The sequence below is a fragment of the Callospermophilus lateralis genome, unplaced genomic scaffold (assembly GCF_048772815.1).
Source record: "Callospermophilus lateralis isolate mCalLat2 unplaced genomic scaffold, mCalLat2.hap1 Scaffold_43, whole genome shotgun sequence".
Classification (NCBI taxonomy): Eukaryota; Metazoa; Chordata; class Mammalia; order Rodentia; family Sciuridae; genus Callospermophilus; species Callospermophilus lateralis.
This window is the reverse complement of record NW_027514380.1, coordinates 3,390,786-3,415,980: the sequence shown is the minus strand read 5'-3', so window position 1 is coordinate 3,415,980 and position 25,195 is coordinate 3,390,786. Positions and strand designations below refer to the sequence as shown.

At 49.8% G+C, this 25,195-nt stretch overlaps 1 pseudogene; it reads left to right on the top strand.

Moving 5' to 3' along the window:
- LOC143389054 (leucine-rich repeats and immunoglobulin-like domains protein 1) overlaps positions 1-24,345 on the top strand; it is a 30,132-nt pseudogene extending 5,787 nt beyond the window's left edge.
- Positions 24,346-25,195: the final 850 nt, after the last annotated feature.

Here is a 25,195-nt window from a genome sequence, read left to right as displayed (position 1 = left end):
TGGGGGTGTGGCTCAGTGGTTAAGCACCCCTGAGTTCAATCCCTGGTACCAAAAAAAGAGCAAAATGTGCATCGGTAACTTCCATGAGAGAAACCAGGTGTCTAGGCAGAGCTGTCATTGGTGAGGATTCTGAGAAGTGAGGGAATGGCACATGAATTCTCTTCATTCAGTGGGGTCATATCCTGAGATGCCCACTGTGAGCTGAGGATGTCATAAGTTGAAAATACACTTAATTCCTAGTCCCCAGGGCATCCTAGCTTGTAGCACAACACATGATAGAGTGTCAGTTGTTTCCTCTGGGTACCACAGGGCTGAGGGGGAGCCATCTCTCTGCCATTCCCAGCATTGATAAAGGATTGTACCAGTTAGGAAAGATCTAGATTTGGAATTCAAAGCGGAGTTTCTGCAGAATGTGTGTTAGTCTCACACCTTCATAGAGTGTGGACATCACAAGTTGGAATACTGTAAGTCAGGGACCTACTGTGCATACTTAATGAGCTTGTTGGGAGCCAGATCCTCACACTGCCCACAACCCCGACGTACATTCTCTATTCCCTCTCCATACAGCACCATGAGGTGGATTCTTCTGGATATTTCCATTTTGCAGGTGCTCAGACTCATTAAGCCATCAAAACAGCAAAATCAAGATTTAAATCTTATAGTCATGGAGCTGGGAGTAGTGGCACACACCTGTAATTCCACTGTCTCAGGAGGCTGAGGCAGGAGGATCGTGAGTTCAAAGCCAGCCTCAGCAACTTAGCAAAGCCCTAAGCAACTCAGTGAGACCCTGTCTCTAAATAAAAAAATATAAGTAGGGCTGGGGCTGGGGCTCAGTGGTTAAGCACTCCTGGGTTCAATCCTGGGTACCAGAAAAACAAAAATCATACAGTCATTGGACCCCAGAGCTAATGCCATGTCTCCTGACACAGTGGATTTTTTCAGTTGGATGAGGATAAGGGCTGCCTCCCTTTTCCCCTTCTCTCTCTGTTTCTCTCCTGGCTTTGCCCTTGCTGAGAACTCCTCTGCCCACTCATCTGCCTGGTTCACTTTGACTTAGCTGAAAGTAACTTATGGCTAACATCCCCTGTCCTTCCGAACTTTCTGAGTACATCTTGGCCTGCAGACCCTCCAGTGGGGTCTGCCTGTCTTCTCTCCGCCATGTGTATGCACACCAGGGCGTCTCCATGCTTCCCATGTGCTCTTACACCCTCAGTGTGACCGCCGTGTCTGATCGGAGCGCTGACCAGGCACACTCCGGGTATTGGGTAAAGGTTGGACCCCTTTGACCCCGGGCACTGTCATTGCAGACACCTCGATATGCACACCAGGGAGTCTCCATGCTTCCCATGTGCTCTTACACCCTCAGTGTGACCGCCGTGTCTGATCGGAGCGCTGACCAGGCACACTCCGGGTATTGGGTAAAGGTTGGACCCCTTTGACCCCGGGCACTGTCATTGCAGACACCTCGAGCACAACAGCCTGGTGGAAGTGAACAGCGGCTCCCTCTTTGGCCTCATGGCCCTGCACCAGCTGCACCTTGGCCACAACTCCATCTCACACATCCACGGCAATGGCTGGAACTTCTGTCAGAAGCTGCGTGAGTTGTAAGTGCCCTCGGCTTTGGTCTATGGAGGCAGATCCTCCAGAGCCCAGAGAGCAGTGGACTAAGAAGGGGTGTAGGCCTCGGGGGCAAAGGCAGCTCAGAGGCAGGCAGGCCGGTGGCCCTGTTCTGGCAGAAAGAAGGATAGATGTCCAGGCCAGCCAGGCCCAAAGCAGGAATGTCAGGTCTTTGAGCTCCAGGCCCTTCCCACCGCCTATTTTTGAAATAACAGAGGTGTAGCCTGTCGGTCCCCATGAAGAGCCTCTGTCCCCAGGGATTTCTTGGGTGTGGAAAAAGCTCCTGAAGTCAAGGGCTCTGTCTGGGAAGGGCAACCTAAAGAACCCTTCTCACTGTAGCTTCTTGCAGAGTGATGGTACCTTAGGCCTCTGGGCCATGGTGTGGCACACCTGTAATGCCAGTGACCTGGGAGGCCAAGGCAGGAGTATCACAAGTTTGAGGCCAGCCTCAGCAAATTAGTGGGACCTATTTCAAAAAAAAAAGAAGCTGGCAATGTGGCTCAGTGGTAGAGCACCCCTGGGTTCAAGCCCCAGTACGAGAGAGAGAGAGAGAGAGAGAGAGAGAGAGAGGGAGGGAGGGAGGGAGAGAGAGAGAAACAGTGTGTTTGAACCACACTGGGATCATGAACAGAGCAATGGTGACCCACTGACTGGAAGAATCTGTGTGTCCTCAGCGCTTGCACCTCAGTCAGCTTCCCCAGGGACCTGGCTCTTCCCTTTACCTGTCGTGCCTGGTGGAGGAGGTGGATGTGCATAGATGCTCACAGTGTCCCCCCACCCTCCATTCCTTTGGAAGATCCCTGGCAGGACACCCAGGCTGGGCCTGAGGGCACCTGAGCTCACTGTTACCCAAGATGAGAGCCACAGTGGTGACCCCTGGAGAGGGAACCTGGGTCCCCTCTCTGTCCTGCATGCACAGCCGGAGCTGCATAGCCAAAGGTCGGAGTACATGGCCATGTTCCCGTGTCTGCACCCATTTCTAGATCTCTGCTTGTGTTGGGGGAACAGGTCCTCACTAGGTGGAAATTTTCAGTTTCATAATGCTCTAGTTTTGTCCGGTTGGGTTTTCTTATTTTTCAGGAGAGTTTGGGAGGGTTTTCTCCTTTCCCACTTTTCATATGCTTGGCCTAGAAAAATCGTCACTTAATGTGAGCAAGCGTTATGGGTGCCAGGCACACTCACAGGGACCTGGAACTTCATGCTGCGCTTGCAGCCTGAGTCCTTAGCCGGTCCCTCACGTTGTGTGTCCCTTGCATCTCGGGCCCACAAGCATTCCTCTGCTGACCTGGCGTTTCAGTCTCTGTGGGTCAGTGGTCAGAGCATGTGCCATGCAACAGCCTGCCTCTCCCTCCCGCTCACTGCCCTTGGACTTAGGGTGTTAGATTCGCCCTCCTGGTGCTTTAGGGTGCTGCTTCCTCCCTCTTGTGGTATCGGATGGCACTCTCTTTGCTCAGGTGAGGACCGCATGAGGGAACTCCAGGGACATGTGGTTCTCTGTTGTCCTAGTCCGGGAGCCCTGGGGAAGCAGGGCAGGTCGAGTCCCACAGTCCTGACCCTGTCTAGTTCCTAGGGTGAGGAGCCACCGTCCTGTGACTCAGCAGAGGGTGTGTGACCTCCTGGGAGAAGATGTGCTCCAGACCCTTGATGGGGCTTTGAGCTCCCTGCTCCCCTTTCTGGCTGTGGACCGCTGTCTGCTGTGCCCTTTAGAGGGACCGGGGGTCACTGCAGCATGCCTTGACCAGTCCAAGAAGCTTGCCCCATTCTCAGGTCACCTCAGAGGCAGGCTGAGGGTTGCTTTCCCGCCCCTCCCCTAAGCCAAATTCCTTAATTGCAGGTGAGGATATAATTTTGATCTCCTGCCAGGTCTTGTGACTGACAGACACCATGACTTATTTCTCCAGCAGGGAAAGAAGGCTGCCTGCTGCCCCCTTTAAAAACCCTTTAATCTTCACTGATACTATTTTTCTTCTTCCTGACCCAGCCCAAACTTCCCATTTTTCAACCAGAGGTGACCCGTATGCCAAGTGACTAGCGCCAGGGTTGTGTCAGAAATGCAAGGGTGTCTGGGAGGAAGGTTGGAGTCTCACATGCAGGCTAAATGGATGATTTGGGGCATGTCCTGTCCTGCTCACAGGGAGGGTAGGTGACACTCAGGCCAGAGCCTCCAGCCTGAGGCTGAGGCCCTGCAGTGGTTGTCCCAGGCAGGAATGCATGGCGCCCTTTGCTGTCCAGTGCGTGGAGTGGCAGCATCTGACCCACAAGGGGCCTATCCAGGGTGTTGGGCCTCTGCCAAGAAAGGTCTGAATCAGGACCAGCCTGGACACCAGCAGGGAGGTTTTGTATTGCATGACCTTGTGCCATCCCCACAGTTTAACCACACTGGGACCTGCACAGCCATCCCTGTTGTTAGGCCAGGTGGATTACCTAGCTGCACGTCCACTGTGATATACTCCCTGCTCATGGAGACCCCATGGGTTGTTGTAAGCAAGTCTGTGAAGCCTGATAATGACCTGTGCCCCTCCACCTCCCCAGGATTCTGTCCTTCAACAACCTCACGTGGCTGGACAAGGAGAGCCTGGCCAAGCTGGGCAGTTTGAGCATCCTGCGCCTCAGCCACAACTCCATCAGCCACATCACCGAAGGCGCCTTCAAGGGACTCAAGAACCTGCGCATCTTGTATGGCATTCACTGTGGGGGTGACCAAGCGATGGGGTCCTGGGCAGGAGAGCAGAAGAGGGCAGAGCCGGCCCCCGAAGGCCTCTCTGGGAGTTCTCTGAACTCCACTCCCAATGGCTTTGGGTCGGAATTGGACCCCAAGCTGATGTGTTATGTGTGCATAGCTGATATTGAATGTCTTGTTCCCCTGAAATGGTGCCTGAGGGTATGACAACTTTAAAGTGTGGTGTCACGAAGCAGAAGCTGCACATTGTGCCTGTCAGGACGCTGGGTCCTGCCGTTGAAGTGAGTGTCCCCAGGTCAGCAACCACTGCCACACTGCCCCTGCAACCATTTTTTTTCTTTCTTTCAGTACCAGTGATGGAACTCAGGGGCACTCGACCACTGAGCCACGTCCCCAGCCCTATTTTCTCTTTTATTTAGAGACAGGGTCTCACAGAGTTGCTTAGTGCCTCGCTTTTTGCTGAGGCTGGCTTTGAACTCATGATCCTCCTGCCTCAGCCTCCTGAGCTCTGGGGATTACAAGCATGCAACACTGGGCCCAGCTTCATTTTTTTAAACCCTCTATGTCTTTTCTCAAAGCCATCGTAGAAAACTAGTTCAAAAACTAGTTCAAAAACTCCTTTGTTACACTTGGTGTCCAGTGTGCCTCATTTCCAAAAGAGGTGGAGTTGGGGACTCTGTATCTTTCCTTGTCCTCATTAGGGAGTCATTCAACCAGGTGGAGGTGACAATGCCATGTCCCTCTAAGTGTCCCATTAGGTAAGTCACCAGAAGTCACCGCAGATGCTTTTCTGGGATTGTTGGCCTCAGACAGTTTCCAAACCATCAGCAGAAAGCCCCCAGAGCGGGGTGTGTGATTTTCAGCAGACAGTGATGGTGGGCTCTTGAGGCCCCTGTCCTAGGCATGAGTTCCCGGTGGACAGGGGCTTGCTGCAGGCAACTGGGACAGGAAGTTCCTCTGAAGTTGTACCTGGTGGAGCTGGTTTTAAAGTGGGGGCAGTGGAGTCACTGCCTGGGGGAGCAAAGCACCCCAGGCCAAGCTATTCAAACTGAAGTCCTACAAGGCCAGGATAAGGAGGCCAGGCATTGAGACTTAGCAGGCCGGAGGAAGAGGAAAAGGTTGGCAGCAGGAGTGGGCACACAGAGCCACCGCCCCAGGCCTGGGTTCATTCAGTCTGAAGATAATAGGCAGAAACTGTGGGAAGGAGAAGCCCCTCCAGCAGCCGACTTTGCTCAAGCAAGGTCACAGTGAATGGTTCACCTTCAGTCAGAGCTCCCTTCCCTCTAGCACCATCCATTCCAGGTCTTCCTGGGAGCCAAGAGCATCTCTTTCTGTTCCTGGCCCTTGTGCAAGGGCTCAGGAGAGGGAAGGGCAGGCATGAGGGCCTGGTGGAAAGTTGGAGATGGCAGAGTGCATGCAGAATAGGGCCTGGCTTCCAGGTGCGATGTCCCGCCTGGGCACTTTGACCTGCCCTTGGATTCTGGGAAGCAGGCTGAGTCACTGGCCTTGGGATTTGCTCTGCTGGAGGAGCCTGGCCTGTAGAGTTGGCCCCATCTCTCCCACCCTGGCGAGTGAGTCACAAGTCTGACTCAGCACCCAGATGTCCTCCCTGGCTCAATGTCTAGCTCCCTGCAGGCCATGTAAGGAGATGGGCTCTGGGCCCCAGACTCACCGGCCAGCATGCAGGGCACAAGGCCAGGGTTCCTTTCTTTACTGCTCGATTTTTTTCTTCTACGTGCCTTGTTCCAGATTCTTGGTTGGGTCAAAAAAAGGGACTCTGGTTGAGTTAGAGAAGATAGGAACCTCAAGGAACTTGTCAACCGATCCTCCATGCCACTGCCAGGTGTCTACTCTGTGCAGGCAGATTACAAACTGGGCTTTCCTAAATGTGCTCTGTACTGCTTCCCAGCCCCAGGCCTAGCCAGGGAAAGCTGCTTGTTTGGGGTGTGCATCATCTGCATTGGAAGGCCGTGGGAGCCTAGACACGCTGCAGGCTGTACAGAGCGGGGCCTGCTTCACAGAGCCGGACTCCTCATGACTGTACAGGACACTGGGCTCCCTAGAGTGCACCTGGGTGCCTTGAGCTGTGAAGTAGAAACCCAGTGTAAAGCAGTTCTCCTGTCCCCAAAGAGAGTGGGAGGGGGAAATCCTGGGAACTGAATTAGAACAAACTATATCCCATGCTTTAAAAATGATGCCATATTCTGTTGTCATGTAGAACTAATGAAAAAAAGTAGGTTGAGGGTTGTGACTGAGAGGTTCATGCTCTGTCTTCTCCCCAGGGACCTGGACCATAATGAGATCTCAGGCACATTAGAGGACACCAGTGGTGCCTTCACAGGCCTCGACAGCCTTATCAAGCTGTGAGTATTTCTGAGTACCTGGCTCTCTGAGCGCTGGCATGCACTGGAACCCCCTTGGACAGCTCCCTTGTCCTGTGTCTGAGTCCTGCAGCAGAAAGTGGGCTCTACCCTGGTGTGGTGGTGCACGCTGGTGCATGCCTATAATCCCAGTGGCTCAGGAGGCTGAGGCAGGAGGATCAGGAGTTCAAAGCCAGCCTCAGCAACTTAGCGAGTCCCTAAGCAACTCATTGAGACCCTGTCTCTAAATAAAGTATTAAATAGGGCTGGGGATGTGGCTGAGTGGTTAAGTGCCCCTGGGTTCAATCCCCTGATACCAAAAAAAAAAAAAAAAAAAGAAAATAATTTGATTCCTGTGATTTGGATTTGAAATAATCCAGCTGGATTAGAAAATGGTGAAAGAGTAGAGGTAGAGGAGATAATGAGATTGGCACAATCTGATGACACCTATGGGTGTGTGGCAGCCACCTGGGATTCACGATACTCTTTTGTCTGCTGTCATGGTATGCGAAGGTTTATGCATTAGACGGGAAAGAGAAAAGTGGATCTTGGTGCACAGCTCTAGGTTGACCACTGTGCTTGGTGTTGAGTGACCACTTAAGGAGGGAACCGTGCTGCTTGGATCCCCTCCTCTGCTGGGTTTCCTCCCAGTGTCACTGGGAGCTCTGTGGCATGGCTGTGCTGGAAGATGTGGCCACCACACTGTGTTGCCCCATCTGGATGGGCTGGCCCCAGTCTGCAGGGCTCCCCTGGGCAGTGTGCAGCATGCCAGCACAGAGGAGCCATGTGGAGTCCCAGAGAGGTGGCCTGGACCTGCCTTTGGAGAGCTTGAGAGGCTGGTCTTGCTGGATCTGCCTCGGAATGGGGAGGTGAGCTACTCCTGAGGTCCTTCCTAGCTTACCACTGGCCAGGCCTAAATGAAGTTATTTTCTCACTAAGAGCAGCAGAGCCCTCTGTGACCACCAGGTGGACGTTGCCCTTCCTTGTTCCAGGTTTTGAGCTCAGGTAGTCCCTCAAGCCCAGCCATTGATAGTTCTTCAATCTGGCTCTTTCTGGTGCTGCTGGAGTGTTCCTTTCCCCCAGGTTTGTGGGATTGTCATACTCTCCCACTCCAGAGATCCTGTTCCAAAATGGCTCTGGTGTCACCTGCTGGGGACCTGCACAGGTAGTATATGAGGAGAGAAGGGAGAATTTCTGGACCCCAGGAGAGGCAGTTCATTGGCAATGTTAGTGACATGGGGAGGACAGGCGATGTAGGGGTCTGCCCTGTGCCTGGGGCATTCTTTGGGAGGCTGGGTGGGAGCAGAGGTCCATGTAAAGGGGGTGTCGGGGGAGATGCAGAGCCTCTGGGTTCCCATGAGGTAGGAGGTCCTGTAGCTGGTGGGCAGGGCCTTCATAGTGGGATTCATGGGGAAAGGGGTTTGTGCATGTCATTGCTAGTCCCAGGGACATGAGTGCCACTGCACCGTCCCCCTGTGCCTTGCCACCGTGGCTTAGGCAAGCACTGATCCAGCCTTTGGGAGCCTATGACTGACTGGCCAGGAGACTCATGAGAGGCCAGCCATCCCTTCCGTGGGATCCCTGACTGTGGGACAAGAACATCCCTCCAGCAGAGAGCTCCAGTTCCCCTTTGCCCACCCAGTGGCTGTTTGTTAGAACCACTGCAGTGTCTAGCTGGAGTGCCACCAGCCCCCACACGCCGGCAGGAAGAAGGTGAAGGCCTGTTTTAGTCCACACACAGCACGATGTGCCCTGTGAAATTGAGAATTCATTTTATTGTTATTGTCACCATTAGGAATAACAGCCTGGCCTCACTGTAAAAGGGGTCAACGTGACTAATATGGAGTGGATGAAATAAAGCCTGGCATTTCCCTGGATCTGGTTTACAGGTCTAGATGATCAGTGCCATGCGTTTTTACTAGGACCTGGGGTGCACGGTTCCTCAGCCTGCGGGGGATCTGAGCAAGTGGAGAGGTTGGCAGTGCCCTCAGCCTTGCTTGGAGTTTGGTGCCCCCCCTGAGTCGTTATTTGCTGCTAGTTCTGTGTTTACAGAGCCTAAGCCCAGCCACCAGGTTTTCTGTGTTTGGTTTATTTGTTTAAAAACAGAAATTTTGATTGTGAGGCTGTAGAACTGCTTTTTTGGGGTGAGATTGCTGGCACGTCCATGCACACACTACCTCAGAGAGGAGGACACTCACAGGGGTCTGTGGCCTGTTTGCTCTCTGTCCTCCAAAGGACACAGAAAACAGAGCTGACTTTGTCTGAGGCTGAATGTGGAGTGACTGCTGGGCCCTTGGCATGGAGGCCCCCAGGGGAGGAGTCTGTTTCTGATGAAATGGGGGACAGGGATCCCTGTGGCATGGCTGCCCCAGACATTGGCCTGTGGGCTGGTGGTGTCTGGGGAGCAGGTGGAGCAGCCTTCCCTGTCCGAGCTCTGGGTCCTGGCTTGGCCTGTACTCTCGAGGACACCTGCTGCTCCTGCCCTGTTGCAGTTAGGTTGAAGCTCAGACAGCTGGCAATGGCCTGACCCTGCCATTTTTTTTATTTTGGGGAGCTCACCTTCCCTTTCTTGGCATCCCTGAGGAGGACTTGGTGCTCACTGGCTTCTCTGGGGGGAGGTAGAACTGGCCTTTGTATTCCACATTTCTTACCTGGTTCTTGGTAGGACCCATGTCTGATGGGTTGACATCATATAAAATCTGGGGTCTTGCTCAAAAACCACAGCACAGGGCATCTTCTGCAGGCTGAGATGCCAGGATGCATCTCAGGTGCAAAGAGTTGTGGAGCCACCCTGACAAGCCACCCATTTTCCTATCCCCTTCTTGCCTCTTTTGGGAACCATTATCCCTGGAACACAGTTCTCAGAAGTGGGCAGCAGCTTTCAGATCCATGGTTTTCATTACCTTCTCTGTTTCTCCTCACTGAGAGACTACCCAGCCTGTCTCTTGTGATGCTATTGCCTGCCTCACCCCTAACCCCCTTCAGGGGCCCTTGGAGACAGAGGGCCAGGAGGGACAAGTATGTGTCCAATGGGTATTAGTTATGTAGGACAATAGAGTGTACTTTGACATATCATACATATGTCAGATCATCATGGAGTCTAACTTCCCATTCTTGTGGTTGGTCATGATGTGGAGTTTCCCTGGTCATGTGTTCATATATGAACACAGGAAAGTTCTGTCCCATTCATTCCACTGTCTTTCCCATTCCCATCCTCTCCCTTCCCCTCATTTCTCTTTTACTAATGCAATGGATTTCTATTATTCCCCCAACCACCCTTGTTGTGGGCTAGCATTCACAAATCAGAGTGAATATTTGACCTTTGTTTTTTGGGATGAACTCATTTCACTTAACACAACAGTCTCTGGTTTTATCCTTTTACCTGCAAATGACATAATTTCATTCTTTAAGGCTGAGTAATATCCCATTGTCTATGTACACTGTATTTTCTTTATCCATTCATCTGTTTAAGGGCACCTAGGTTGGTTCCATAGCTTAGCTATTGTGAATGGGGCTGCTATAAACATTGATGTGACCATGTCACTGTAGTATGCTGATTTTACATCCTTTGGATATAGACTAAGGAGTGGGATACCTGGATCAAATGATGGTTCCATTCCAAGTTTTCTGAGGAATCTCCAGACTGCTTTCCAGAGTGGTTGCACCAATTTGCAGTCCCACCAGGAATGTATGAGTGTGCCTTTTTCCCACATCCTCACCAACACTTATTGTTAGTTGTATTCTTAATGATCGCTATTCTGACCGAAGTGAGATGGAGTCTGTAGGGGGCCGTTGTAGGCCCTAAAGTGCATGCACCTTCAGCCTGCCATTGCTCCTGAATTCTAATAGAGGGAAAAGTCTTTCCTCTCATAAGGGGCAGGACTGTGTGTGTCCACCCTGGGATCTTAGTGCAGGTCAGCGTCCCCTGCCTCTCACTAGACAGGCTGACTGTGCGTTCTTTCTCCCCCCTTTTCCCCCACCCTGTCTCTTCCTGGATGTTTGGAATCTGCAGGACTCTGTTTGGGAACAAGATCAAGTCCGTGGCTAAGAGAGCGTTCTCGGGGCTGGAAGGACTGGAGCACCTGTGAGTATCTTGCCAGACCTTGCCTGACCCCCAGGCCTGCCAAGGGTGGCCATGGCAAAGTCAGCTAGGATTGAATGGCATCTTTGTAAACTGAGAAACAGACTGTTTAGAAGCAGCAGCTGCTTCAATGCTGGCCCTTATCTTGCCTGTGCCAGAGCAATCACAAAACACATGGCCAGTCGATGTGATCCCCATGAATGCAGCTGGTGTGTGGACAATACCTTCCTCCCTCCAGTGCCCTGTGTCACTGCTTCCCCCTCTCCTCCCTGGGCCCTGGTCTCCTCATCACCCCCACAAGGCCAGCCATCAGAGTGACACATACCCCACCCCACTGGGAGCTTCTCTGCCTGGCCCTGGGAGTAAGGGGACCAGCCAGCCCTGAGACCTTCACATCCTTCTGGGGTAGCTCCTTCGATTGGGTGGGCTTGAGTCTTTTTTTTTCTTTGCACCAAGTTTGACCCCGGTTCTTCTGGGAGAGCCTGTGGCAGTTGACTTGCTGAGCAGGCCTGCACCCGCCTCTACGCTGCCCCTCAGACAGGTTGGGTCCCCGTGTCACCGCATGTGCTGTATCAACACGTGTGAGAGCCACCTCCTGTGGAGTTATCACCTCTGGGTCACATGAAACCAAGGTTGTCACGGAAAACCTCCGAGTCTCCTGGCTCAGACTCAGGGCTGGCTGGAAGGGCACCTGGGGTTTCTTGGCACAAGTCCTTGTGTTGTGTTTCAGGGACCTGGGAGAGAATGCCATCAGGTCTGTGCAGCTGGACACCTTTATCACAATGAGGAATCTTAAGAAACTGTAAGTACTGAGGCTTCCTGGGACCCTTGTGAATATGAGGAAGAACTTCCAGAGTAACAAACCCTTGTAAATTGCTTTATGCTCACGTTTTTAATAGCTATGATCGTTTATGGGTAGATGCAAGTTAAGCTGTTTAAAAAAAATACTATGGAGAAGCTGGCTTGGTGATGCACGCCTATCATCCCAGCAGCTCAGGAGGCTGAGGCGGAAGGATTGCAAGTCCAAAGCCAGCCTCAGCAACTTATTGCGGCTCTAAGCAACTCAGTGAGACCCTGTCTCTAAATAAAAAAAAAATAAAATAAAAGGGCTGGGGATGTGGCTCAGTGCTTAAGTGCTCTGGGTTCAGACATTGCAGGATTATCAGGCCATAAAATGCCACCCGTCCCATCCCTCCCACAGCCTGGATTAACTTTGAAAATGATAAGCTAAGGGAAAGTGGTCAGTGACAAAGGACCGCAGATTCTATGACCCAGTCACAGGGAAGTCCCAGGACAGGGAGATCTGTAGAGGTAAGACGTGCCCTAGGAGGTGCTCCAGCCTGGGGAGAGATGGAGAGAGAAGGGGAGTAGCTACAAAGTGCTTCTTCATGAGGTGACAAAAATATCTTAAAATTGACTGTGGTCATGATGACACCTACTCGTGAATGCACCACAGACCATTAAGTTGTGAACTTGAAATGGGCTAGCTGTAGTATAGGTGAATTGTTGCTCAGTAAAGCTCTGTGTGTGTGTGTGTGTGTGTGTGTGTGTGTGTGTGTGTTATAAATATAATTTTTACATGTCATAAAAATGTGTCTCTTTAAAACATGAACTTTGGATTTAGTGTCTTCAAAATTTGTGTCCTCACTGATTTATAACATTTTCATCACTTCTGAAAGAAACCACAATCCCACGCCTTAGCAGGCATTCCCTCTTCTCCTGGCCACCAGCCGTGGTGGTCACTAGTCCACGGGTGTGTGTGACCTGCCTGCTCTGGACAGTTAATATGAGTGCTGGTGGACGGCATGTGGCCTGAGGAACTCTTCTTTTCTCACTTTGCTGGGTCTTCTCCCCCAGTGGGGGGATTGGATCTGGGGCCTGAGCTCCCCGCACCCCTGAGCAGTTTTGTTTTATATTTTTAATATTTTTTTTAGGTATAATTGGGCACAACACCTTTATTTTATTTGTTTATTTTTATTGTGGTGCTGAGGATCAAACCCAGTGCCTCACACATGCTACGTGAGCACTCTACCACTGAGTCCCAGCCCCAGCCCCAACCCCAACCCCTGAGCATAGTTTTAAAGCATCAGTTCCTTTTCTGTGACTGAGTGACATCCTGCTGTATGGCTACAGGTTTTGTTTCATCCATGCATCAAATGGCGGATATTTGATTGTGCTTTGGGGATTTTATGATTAATGTTGATGTGAACATTCATGCACTAGTTATGTGAATTCTCTTGGGATTGCACCTGGGAATGGAATCTTTGGGTCCTGTGGTAGCGCTAGGTGTGACCGAAGAACTGTCAAACTGTTTTTTCAAAGTGGCTTCAGGATTTTACACACCTGCTGGCAATGTACAGGATTATGATTTCTCCTCATGCTTGCGGACACTTGCTATCTTTTTTATTTCAGATTTTGCTAGTGGGAACACAGTAGAATTTCATGGTAGTCTTAACATTTCCACAATGACTTATGATGTTGAATAATTTTCTAGATGTTCATTGGATTGTGCATAGCTTCTTTGGAAAAATAGCTACTCAAGTCATTTATTCATTTCTCTATTTTGTTATGAGTTATCAATTCTGAATATTAGCACATTCAGATCTATATTTGTTATGAGTTGTCAGTTCTGAATATTAGAATATTCAGAATATTAGACCTCATCGGGTATATGATTTGTAAATACAATTTCCTAGTCTGTGAATTGTGGTGGTGGTTTTTCAGTTTCTAGACAGTTGTGCAAAAATTTTTTTAGAAATATTTTTAGAGCCAGTTGCAGTGGTGCATGCCTATAATTCCAGCAGCTTGGGAGGCTTAGTCAGGAGGATTGCAAGTTCAAAGCCACCCTCAGCAATTGCGAGGCACTAAATAAACAAACAAGAAAAGAATTCCATTTACAATAATTTTATTCTGGGGGGGGCAGGTACCAGGGATTGAACCCAGGGGTGCTTAACCACTGAGCCACATCCCCAGCCCTATTTTGTATTTTATTTAGAGACAGGGTCTCATTGACTTGCTTAGTGCCTCACCATTGCTGAGGCTGGCTTTAGTCCTGCCTCAGCCTCCCAAGATGCTGGGATTACAGGTGCATGCCACTGAGCCCAGCTAAGTATAATATTAACTGTGGATTTTTCAAAGATGACCTTTATGAGGATAAATAAGTTCCTTTCTTAACCCTAATTTTTTGAATATTTTTATTATGAAAATGTATTGGATTCTGTCTTGTGTGTAATATATTTGTGTGTGTTTCTGAGATGACTGTATAGGATCCCCCCCCTTTGTTTTATTGATAATGGCCTAGTACATTGATTTTTGAATGGTAAACCTTGTTTTCCTGGGATCAACCTAACTTGATTATAATATGTGATTCTTTTTAGGTGCTGTACATTTCAGTTTGCTGGGATTTTTGCTGAAGTTTTTGCATCTATACTTATAAAAGACATTGTTCTCTAGGTTATTGTTGTTGATGTGTGTGTGTGTGTGTGTGTGTGTGTGTGTGTGAGATGTTTTTCTTAGGTGTTTGTTGTTAGAATAATAGTTGTATAAAATTAGTTGGAAGATATTCTATTTACCTCTACTTGTCCAAAAAAAGAAAGAGGAAAAAAAAAATGCTTTGGAAGTTTTGGATTGGTTCTCTCTCTAAATGTTTGGTAGAATTCTCTTGAGTCTGGGTTTTTCTTTATAGGAATTTCTTAATTCTACATTTAAAAATTCTTAAATTCTAAAGTGTCTCCTTAGTGTTGAGCCAAAATTTGTTTTTTCTTGAGTCAGTTTTAGGAATTTATCATTTCAGCCAGGTGGTCTGGTGAGCTGGATAGAGTTGTTAGAGTGTTCCCTATTTTCCTCTGGCTGGAAGAAGGTCAGTAGTAGGGTGCCCTTTTTTGTGCCTTCTGTTTTTCCCTCCTGCCTACTAGTTGAGCTAAAGGTTTTTCAATTTTGTTGATATTTTCAAAGAATCAATTTTTGCTTTGCAGTGATTTTCTCATTTTCCTGTCCTCCTCCTTTCATTTCTGCTCAAATCATGATTAATTTCTTTTTCCTGCTTGTGATGGTGTAGTTTATTCTTCTTTTTCTGGGTTAAAAAACTGGATTATTAGTCCTAAACTTCTTTAATACAGACTTTTCCAGCAATAAGTCCATGAGCACCATTTTAGGCGTAGCTTCCGAGACTTGAAAACTAAACACATCGTTTTCATTCAACTCAGAGCATTCTCCAGCATCCCTGTGACTTCTTCTCTGCTCTGCGGAAGTGCACTGCTTAATTTCCACAAGTTGCTTTCCAAATACTCTCTTCACTGTGGATTTAAACGTTGTTCCATTGTCATCAAAAAAGATACTTTGTGTGATTTCCATCTTTTTAAACTTATTGGACCTATGTTTTGACCTAAAATATAGTCTTATCTTAGAGATTGTTCCGTGTACATTTCAAAAGAATATTCTGCTGTTGTTTGGTGGAGATTTCCATGGGTGTATATTAGAACTAGTTGGTTAATACTGTTGTTCAAGTCTTCTTTATCCTTGTTCATCTGCCTAGTTTTTCTGCCTAGCTTTTCATTGGAAATAAGAGTATTATTGTTACATTGTCTGTTCTTCTCTTCAGTTCTGACAGGTGGTGCTCTACATTTTGTAAAGCTCTGTTAGGTGCACATATTTATAATTTTTATGTCTTCCTGATGGATTGACCCATTTGCATGATAAAATATTTTGTCTCATATTGGGTGACTGTTTAATTGTCTTAGGATCTAAACTGCCTCTTGTAGGTAGTGTATACTGGGTCATAGTTTTTTTATCCATTATGGTTCTCCTTGCATTTTGATCAGAGTGTTTAATTTATTTACTGTTTTGTTTTGTTGGAGGAGGGGGTACCAGGGATTGAACTCAGGGGAACTCAACCACTGAGCCACATCCCCAGCCCTAATTCGTATTTTATTTAGAGACAGGGTCTTACTGAGTTGCTTAGGGCCTCACTTTTGCTGAGGCTGGCTTTCAACTCATGATCCTCCTGCCTCAGCCTCTTGAGCCGCTGGGATTACAGGCATGCACCACCACAGGTAATTATTGTGGGTAGGGTCTGGTAGCAGTAAATTCTCTCAGTTTGGATATTTTTTAAAATCTGGGAATGTTTTAATTTCATCTTTATTTTTGAAAGATAATTTTGCTGCACCTGAGATTTCCAGACTTTTTAAATACTTTGAATATTTCTCCCTCTTGACCTTCCTGGTTTTGGATAAGAAATCAGCTACAAATATTTTCAAGGATCCCCTGTACTTGATAAGTTGTTTTTCTTGTGCTGTTTTGAAAATGCTTTGTCTTTGGCATTTAACACTTGAATATGATGAACCTAGCCTTTTGAATGAATTTTGCTTAGAGTTGATTAAACTTTTCAGATATGTAGGTGCATGTTTTTCATCCAATTTATAAGTTTGGGTGCATCAGGGCTTCAAACATACTCTCCCTCCTCCTTGTGTCCTGTGCTTGGACTTGCATGATCTGTGTGTTGAGATGCTGGATGCCCTTGCACAGATCTCTGAAGTTCTGTGTATTTTCTTCATTCTCTTTGATTCTCAGACTGGATATCTCCGCTGACCTGTCTCAAGTTCACTGACTCATCTGCAAGTTCAGTTCTGCTACTGAGCCCTCTAGGATGGATTTTTAAAAATATTTTTAGTTGTAGATGGACACAATACCTTTATTTTACTTAGGTTTTTTTTATGTAGTCCTGGAGATTGAATCCAGGGTCTCACCCATCCTAGACAAGGGCTCTACTAGGGAGCTACAGCCCTAGTCCTAGGGTGGATTTTGTTTTGTTTTTATTTGGTTCTGAGGATTGAACCCAGGGCCTTGTGCATGCAAGCCAAGCACTCTACCAATGAGCTATATCCACCCTAGGGTGGATTTTTAATTTCAGTTACTATACTTGTAAATGCCATGGTTTGTATGTGGTTCATTTTTATAGTTTCTGTTCTCATGCTTTAATTCTCTTAGACTAGTTTTAGTTTTTCAAGTAGTTTTATAATAGCTGATGTTGTTTGAAACATTTTTTGAGAGAGAGAGAGAGAGAGAGAGAGAGAGAGAGAGAGAGAATTTTTAATATTTATTTTTCAGTTTTCGGCGGACACAACATCTTTGTTTGTATGTGGTGCTGAGGATCGAACCCGGGCCGCACGCATGCCCGGTGAGCGCACTACCACTTGAGCCACATCCCTAGCCCCTCTGATGTTGTTTAATGAATCCAAGATCTCAATTTCCTCAGGGACAGTTTGTATTGATGTTTTTTTTTTTTTTTTTTTTTTTTTTTTTTTTTACCGGTTTCATAATTTGTTGTTGAAAATTGGACATTTAAGATAAAATAATATGCTGGGTGCGGAAACACAGGCCCCATCCCAGCTGCTCAGGAGGCCCATGCAGTAGGATCTCGAGTTCAGAGTCAGCCTTAGCAACTTAGCGGAGGTCCTCAGCAACTCAGTGAGACCTTGTCTCTAAATAAAGTACAAAATAGGGCTGGGGAAGGGGCTCCATGTTCAAGTGACCCTGGGTTCGATCCCCAGTTCCAGAAAAAAAAAAAAGTAAAATGACATGGCAAGTCCAGAGTCAGATCTTCCCGTCCACCCCCAGGGCTTGCTAGCCCATCACCATTCCTTTAGGGCCTCTCCTAGATGAGTGTTGTGGAGCCTGCTCTGCACAACCCCTTGAGTTCCTGGTTGGCTTGCTAGTGTGTAGCCAATAGTTTGACACAGAAGTCCTTAAGTCACGCCCATCAGCAAATCCTGGGTCCTTCACCCAGGCCGGGTATGTATGTGCTGGCATGTGCTCTCACTTCCTGCTTGTGTGTGTCTGCCATCTCAGCCCAGGCAAGAAATGAGGGCTCCCCCGAGGTCTTTCCAGGGTGTGTGTCCACCCTGCACGTGGGCGTGCACTTCCTGATTCCCAGGACTCTGGTGGACCTCACAGGGCCTGCTGCTGCTATCTCCTCCACCTGACTTTCCTTCAGTTTCAGTGAACTTTCCTGTTCACCCCGACGGGCACAGTCACCTTGGACAGTGGCATGGTTACACAGTGGCCACTATTTTCATCAGATGCCTGGGGACAGGGCTTCCTGTGGTGAGCCTTCTTCATGAGTGGGGCTTTCTAGGTCTTGGCCCGATAGATCACACAGTGCCACTGCTCAGATAGGGCTTTTGGGGGAGCTCCACCTGCCCCCTCAATGGTTGCTAGCTGCTGAGTCTCAAGGCTGTCACAGAGTGGGGTGGAGGCAGGTAGGACTTGGGTAACTCATAACACCAGAGAGCTCCTATCTCTTTCCAAGAGGCCTCCATTTTCTTGAGTCCACACCCTGTGGATCATTGTGTTTGATTTTCCAGAAATTGGAACCGTTGATTTTGACCATTTTTTGCAGTACTTTTATCATTTTAAGGGAGTTCAGATTTCTGGGAGTCCCAACGTTCTGGAAGCCATTGTGCCAGAGTCCTTTGTGCAGCCACAACAAGTGGCACCTCTTGTGTAGCCGTGTCAACAGGTGCAGTGGGTGTGGGCCTCTAGGAAGCTTCTGGAGGGCTGGGTGACCAAGTGCTGGTGGCCCATTTCTAGTCCAGGGGCATGCTCATGGCCTCACCTGGGTGGGGCCTGGTGTCCCTGGCCTGGTTTTGTGTGAGCGTGACAGCAGCTGGTCCCTGTCTCCTCATGGTGGCCCTTCTCTCCCCAGTCTACTTCCCAAAGCCACAGATCATCACCCAGCCGGAGACGACAATAGCTGTGGTAGGCAAGGACATCTGGTTCACGTGCTCAGCAGCCAGCAGCAGCAGCTCCCCCATGACCTTTGCCTGGAAGAAGGACAATGAGGTTCTGGCCAGTGCCGACATGGAGAACTTCTCCCACGTGCGCACCCAGGACGGGGAAGTGATGGAGTACACCACCATCCTGTACCTCCGCAGGGTCACCTTTGGCCAGGAGGGCTGCTACCAGTGTGTCATCACCAACCACTTTGGCTCCACCTATTCTAACAAGGCCCAGCTCACGGTGAATGGTAGGTGCCCCCGTTGGTCTCTCCCAGGCACCCCGCCCTGCTAGCTGCCCACCTAGGAGAGGACGAAGGCAGACCTGTGATTAGACCGCACTGTACCCTGGGTTTGCCCAGGGCAGGTTCTGCAGGTTAAAGCACCCTCTCCTTGGACTTTGGGTGACTGTTGGGAGGCAGGGTGAGTGGCAGAGCTGAGCCTTAAACTTCTCTGGAACCACGCGATTCAGTTTCTAGGTCCCGTATCCCAGACCCTGGGGAAGCTGTGCCCTTGAGTGGGTGGCACAGCTGTGGAAGCACAGGCCAGCCTGGGCAGGGGCAGGTCCCCACCTCTCAAGACAGCAGAGAGCAAGACAAGTGTGGGGGAGGGTGGGATGAGATCCTGTACTCAGAAACCAGCTTGTCAGAGCTGCTCTCTTCAGGGCTGCTATTTTTGGAGGGGGATGGGAGGAGTGTGAGTGGGCATCTCCCTGAGAACCCGGGGAGATTTTTCTCATCATTAAAGTGCCAGTGACAGAGTTGGCTCGAAGTTCATCAGAAGTGCCAGCAGGCTGCGCTCAGTCAGCCCCGCAGACCACAAAACAAACTTGACCACACTCAGGTTGTCTTGGTGTATTCTTAGAGAGGCCACACTGCCACCTCAAGACTCAGGCAACTAAGTGACTCTCTGCCAGGGCATTTGTTATTTACACCAGGTAAATGAGGTCCCGGGGTGCTTACCCACATCCCAGCCCTTTCCTATATTTTATTTAGAGACAGGGTCGCACTGAGTTGCTTAGGGCCTCACTAAGTTGCTTAGGGCCTCACTAAGTTGCTTAGGGCCTCACTAAGTTGCTGAGACTGGCTTTGAACATGATCCTCCTGCCTCAGGCTCCTGAGCCACTGGGATGACAGGGGAGGGCCATGGTACCTGGCTGACCAGAGCAGCTTGGACAGGAAGTGTGGTGATGCCTGCCATGCAGCTGGACACTTACTCTGGTGTCCCACTGCTTGCTGAACCTGAGCCAGTGAGCCCAGTGCTTCTGCCTATGTGTGCTCAGCAGCATGGCCCTCACGCTGCCCTGGGGATGCATGGACCTTCCCTCTGTTATTGCAGCTTAGTGAGCAGGTATTTATGTTTCCCAGGCTCTGTCCTTGTGGCTTGTGAAGGCAGGTAAGCCTCAGGCCCCGACTCCAAGGGTCCCACCTATGAGGTGCATCTCCCCAGATGGAGTGGACAGGTGGAGGAAGTGCCAGGCCGTGGTGGGGAGAGGCTGGCACTTTCCCTGGGAAGCTTACTGCTCTTGATTGAGGTGGCTGTAGCAGTCCTGGGCTGGCGGTGGCACAGGGTGGGGAGGTATCGAGCAGTGGCCCTTTCACACTGGGGGTCTCTGCCCCAGAGGTGTTCCCTGCATTTGCAGACAGCTGTCCCAGACCTCTCCCTTTGTGTGTGTTTTCCAGTGCTGCCATCATTTACCAAAATGCCCCGAGACATTGCCATCCAGACTGGCACCATGGCTCCCCTTGAGTGTGTGGCCACCGGCCACCCCAACCCCCAGATTGCCTGGCAGAAAGATGGAGGCACATATTTCCCTGCGGCTCGGGAGTGTTGCATGCATGTCATGCCAGACGATGACGTGTTTTTCATCACTGATGTGAAAATAGATAACATGGGCATTTACAGCTGCACCGCCCAGAACTCAGCAGGCTCTGTGTCAGCGAATGCCACCCTGACTGTCTTAGGTTCGACCCTTGGTATACTCTTGGGGGTGTGTGTGTGCGTGCATGTGTAGGAGTCTGAAATGGCACTGAGGGTAGGGCCTGCGGAGTTGCTCTGTGAACCCTGGGGTTACGGGAAGGTGTTGCTACTGTTTGAAATTTGGGGCTGCTTTTAGGATTTTTTTCCTCTTTTTAAAAAAATTGTTTGGGGTCCTGTGGATTGAACCCAGGGCACTCAACCACTGAGCCTCATCCCCAGCCCTATTTTGTATTTAGAGACAGGGTCTCACTGAGTTGCTTAGGGCCTTGCTAAATTGCTGAGGCTGGTTTTGATCTTGCAATCCTCCTGCCTCAGCCTCCTGAGCTGCTGGGATTACAGGCGTGCCCCACCACCCTGGCTCCTATCTCTTTAAAAAGGCTAAAGGCCAGTGCAGGGCCAGAACCTTGAGCAACTGGTGACCAACGAGCATGCAGGAGGGGTGTGGTCTTAGTCAAGAACAGGGACATAACACAGTTTGGGAACAGGAACCTTTATGACCAGAGATCAGCCATCTTCTGAAAAGCTTGCCACGCTGATGGAAGCCCTCAGGTGGGATTATGCCATGTCTAGAGAACCAAGCAGACCACAGCACTGAGGCCCCAGAGTGAGTGTGCTGTCTCTTGATCTCTTGCAGAGACCCCGTCCTTGGTGGTACCCTTGGAAGACCTCGTGGTGTCTGTGGGGGAGACGGTGGCCCTCCAGTGCAGTGACTGGCAGCCCCTCCCCCCGCATCACCTGGCTCAAGGGGAACTGCCTCCTGAGCCTCACCGACAGGCACCACTTCACCTCCGGCAACCAGCTGCTGGTGGTCCAGAATGTGGTGGTGGAGGACGCGGGCCAGTACACCTGCGAGATGTCCAACACGCTGGGCACGGAGCGCGCTCACAGCCAGCTGAGCATCTTGCCCACGCCTGGCTGCAGGAAGGACCACCATGGCATCTTCACCATTACCGTAGTGTGTAGCATTGTTCTTATATCGCTGGTGTGGGTGTGCATCATCTACCAAACCAGGAAGAAGAGCGAGGAGTACAGTGTCACCAACACAGGTGAGCACAGTGGCCGTTCATTTCCAGGGCAGGAGAAGCCAGGTCCACACTCTTCAAGAGCTCTCATGCTCTGGGAACTCCAGGACCTCTGGGAATGTGGTTCTGGAGAACCGAAGCCTTGGTCCTGCGGACACTGGGTTCATACTCAGGGCAGAGCCAGAAATGGAACTGCGTTGGGGCTGGGGCTGGGGCTCAGTGGTAGTGCACTTGCCTGGCATGAGTGAGGCACTGGGTTTGATCCTCAGCACAGAATATAAATAGATAAACTAAAGGTCTATTGACAAGTAAAAAAAAAAAAAGAACTTCCTGCTGATGTCCTCCTCATAAATGGAGGTGGATTGTCCCTGAAGCATCACAGTGCTGTGGATTTATTAGTTCTGTCTCCCTTCCTGTCACTCTTCCCCGTCTTTTGTGGTCTCACATGCTTTTGACCTGGGCTCAGGTTCAGCTCGGGTCTGGGAGGGCCTCCTACCTGCACCAACTCCTGGTCTCTGCGCAGCCTCGATGGCTGTTGCCAGGGGATCCTGTTCGGGGCCTGACAGTGAATGCGCATCTGCATCTGTTGTCACCGCAATCCTGAATATTTCATTGTCTTATCTCCTTGCAGATGAAACTATTTTGCCACCAGATGTTCCAAGCTACCTCTCTTCTCAGGGGACCCTTTCTGACTGGTGAGAAACCTCAATCAGGACTGAGGGTGGCCATTGGGCCAACAAGCACATCGAGAGCAACAGTAAGGCCTCTGACACAGTGAGATGGAGCTCTCTCTAGGTGACTGTCCTCCGTAGGTGGAGATGGCCTCTAGTTCCCTATTCAGGTGTCTGGCATTAGGTGGGAGGGAGCATCAGGTGAACGAGGCAGCTGCTGGCCCAGGCCTCTGTTGTTCAGCTCAGTCCTGGTCTGTGCAAGCTCTGCAGAGGGTTCAACATCCTGTCTTTCCGGAAGGTCACCATCTGGGCTTAGCAATAAGCCTCCCAGTTGGGATAAGGTAGGATCACTGTCAGAAACAGCTGAAGGGAAACCCCAGGCCCTGAAACCAAACCCTGCTTCCACAGTTGGCCCTTGGTATCTGTGGGTTCAATTCTCTACACACTAGAAATATCCAGGGCGGAGAAGGCACATGCAGCCTTCTTTTCCTTGTCATTATTCCCCCAAAACACAGTCCAATAGCTGTGCACACAAAGGTACATTTTACTAGTCACGATGCTTAATCTAGGGTGACTTACATGGGACAGTGTATTCAGGTTATGTGCAAATGGTGTGTTATTATATACAAGGGACTTGAGCATCCCTGGATTTTGGGATCTGTGTGGGGGCTCTGGCACCATGAAGGTACCAAGGGCTGCGAGTGCAGCGGCAGTGCCCAGACCTGCTCTGTATTCCAGACTCACAGGGAAAGCTCTCTGTAGGGGGTGCTGTTTCAGTTGGTGGGAGATTGTGAGTGCTTGCTGAGCTGAAGGCCGGGCCTGAGAGAGCTGCTCCTCTAACATGGCTGCAGATGCTCAAAGACTGCTTGCTCGGAAAGTGGTACTAGAAAACAGGCCATTGCCAGCTTCGTGGAGGCACAGTAGTAACTCACACTGATAGAGAGACTACAGCAGCAGCCCCACCCGTCCTGCTCCTCAAACTCACTGAGACCTCCTCTGCAGTTTCTAACCTGGGGAGTCTGTTGCAGGTGTGTGTCTGAGAGATGCGGGCCTCTTCCCAGAGGTTACGTCCACAGCAGCATGTAGAGGCAGCCCAAGCTCTGCGTTAGATACAGTAAAGAGCCCTGGAAAGTGTCAGAAAAAGCAACTGGGACACCTGGTCCACCTAAGATGGGTAGGTGATGCTTCCACCAGGAAAAGCAGTGCCTTTTTGAAATCAAGATCTGGGTTGACCCACTCACTAAATGAAGAGGGGAGACACCTACATTTCCATCCAGCACTCTCTAAATTGGGTATTTAGTATATAAACAGGAAGCTCTGACCTGGTGCCCTTTTAATTCTAGAGGAGTGTGTCTCTTAGTTACTATTTATGGTACAGTAAACCTGAGCAATAATTTTCCAGAATAATAAGCAACATAGGGGGTTTTAGTATCTGTTCACCAGGGCTGTTTTGAGGTTAAATTTCTAATTGTTCAGAAAACTCTTAACCCTTTATGGTACCTAATTAAATTGTTGGGGTTTTTCTTTTTTCTATTTTTTTTTTTTTTTTTTGCCTCTGATCACAGTAGTGTGACTACATTCTCTAAGTACAAGATTAGCTTAATCTGGGGCATGTGAGCAAGAAGGACCCCATCTCCACTAACGGTGTGGCATGTGCCCAGCCTTTTCTGTGAAGGTCTTTGGGGAGGGGGCGTTTGCAGGCTGGGGGCAGAACCCCACTTGGGTGCAGGTGGGTGGCCTGTTCTGTGGGGGTGGCTCTGACCTGGCCCATCTCTCCTTCAGAACCCAGTGGCCCTCTCGTGTGCAGTGACTGCAATGCTGATGTGGACAGTTACTCCAAGGAGCAGGCCCCCCACCCTCAGCCCACATGCAGGGACAGCACACAGCCAAGTGCACTGTATGGCCAGGATCCCAGCCAGGGCGACCAAGGAGACTGTCCACATCATCCTCGCAGTGGGGCCGGGGACAGGTCCCTCTACCCCAGCAAACAATAGAATGCCGACATTCTTGAGGAAGCCGGTGGTGTCCCTAGATGGAAAAGGTGATCCCTTACTGTCCTCCTGGCCTCCCTGGCAGCTACACTAGATGCCATAGCTGGTCATGCTGGAACTTGGCTCTGACGGCCTTCTCTTTCCCCAGGGGTCTTTGCCTGTACTCTATAGTGAGGCTGTGTGACGCGGACCCCGCAGACCTTCAGCCCTGCCCTGTGTTCCCTTCAGGCAGCATGGAGCTCCCAGAGGCCTCCTTGGCCTTTCCTGCAGGTTGCTGTTTCCTTGGAGGGGGGTTAGGAATAGTTCTGGTGCCTTAGTGCATTGTGGGAATTTAGAGACATAAACCACATTTGTTTCCTGGGGTTCCTGGTGGGTTTGGAAGGACGGGGGGGTCCTTGGTTTTGTGTGCTCTTCGCAGTTACGTTTAGCCTGTGTTGGTGGCTCCTGCAATGTGTCTTTGCTGTGAGGGGCTTTTCCCTGGAGGCTTGCTTCTTTGAGGGGTGGAGTGAAGGTTGCTAATCCACCACAAGCCATGAGTTAGGACTGTAGGACTTTCTCCCTTCTCTGAAGCTCACTCTTTCTTAAAAGCAAATGTCATCTTGTCCATGTTGCCGGATTGTTAGCTGAGGCTTTTTATTAAGGCAAAGGCTGCTGGTGTTGGTACCTGTGGATTTTTCAATAGTGATGTTTTAATTCTGCCAATATAATATTACATTGGGGGTAAAAAAAGATCAAGTTCTCACATTCCAGGGCTAGCTCATGTCTACTGAGGAGCCTGAGCAGGCCCATCCATGCCCTCCCTTCACATAGACGGACTCGGTGTGGACTACATAAGATTTAGCCCTAGACCTGGGTGTGTTTGCACTTTTGAGACCTGTAGCTAACTGTCTTGTGAGTGCCAATGTGTAATTCACTGAAAATTACATTGAAACAAATAAGGTCCTTAAAAAAATCTCAAAGTACATTTCTTTAGCCAAAAAGCTGAAGGGAGATATTAGCCAAATGGCTACCTATGTCAGAT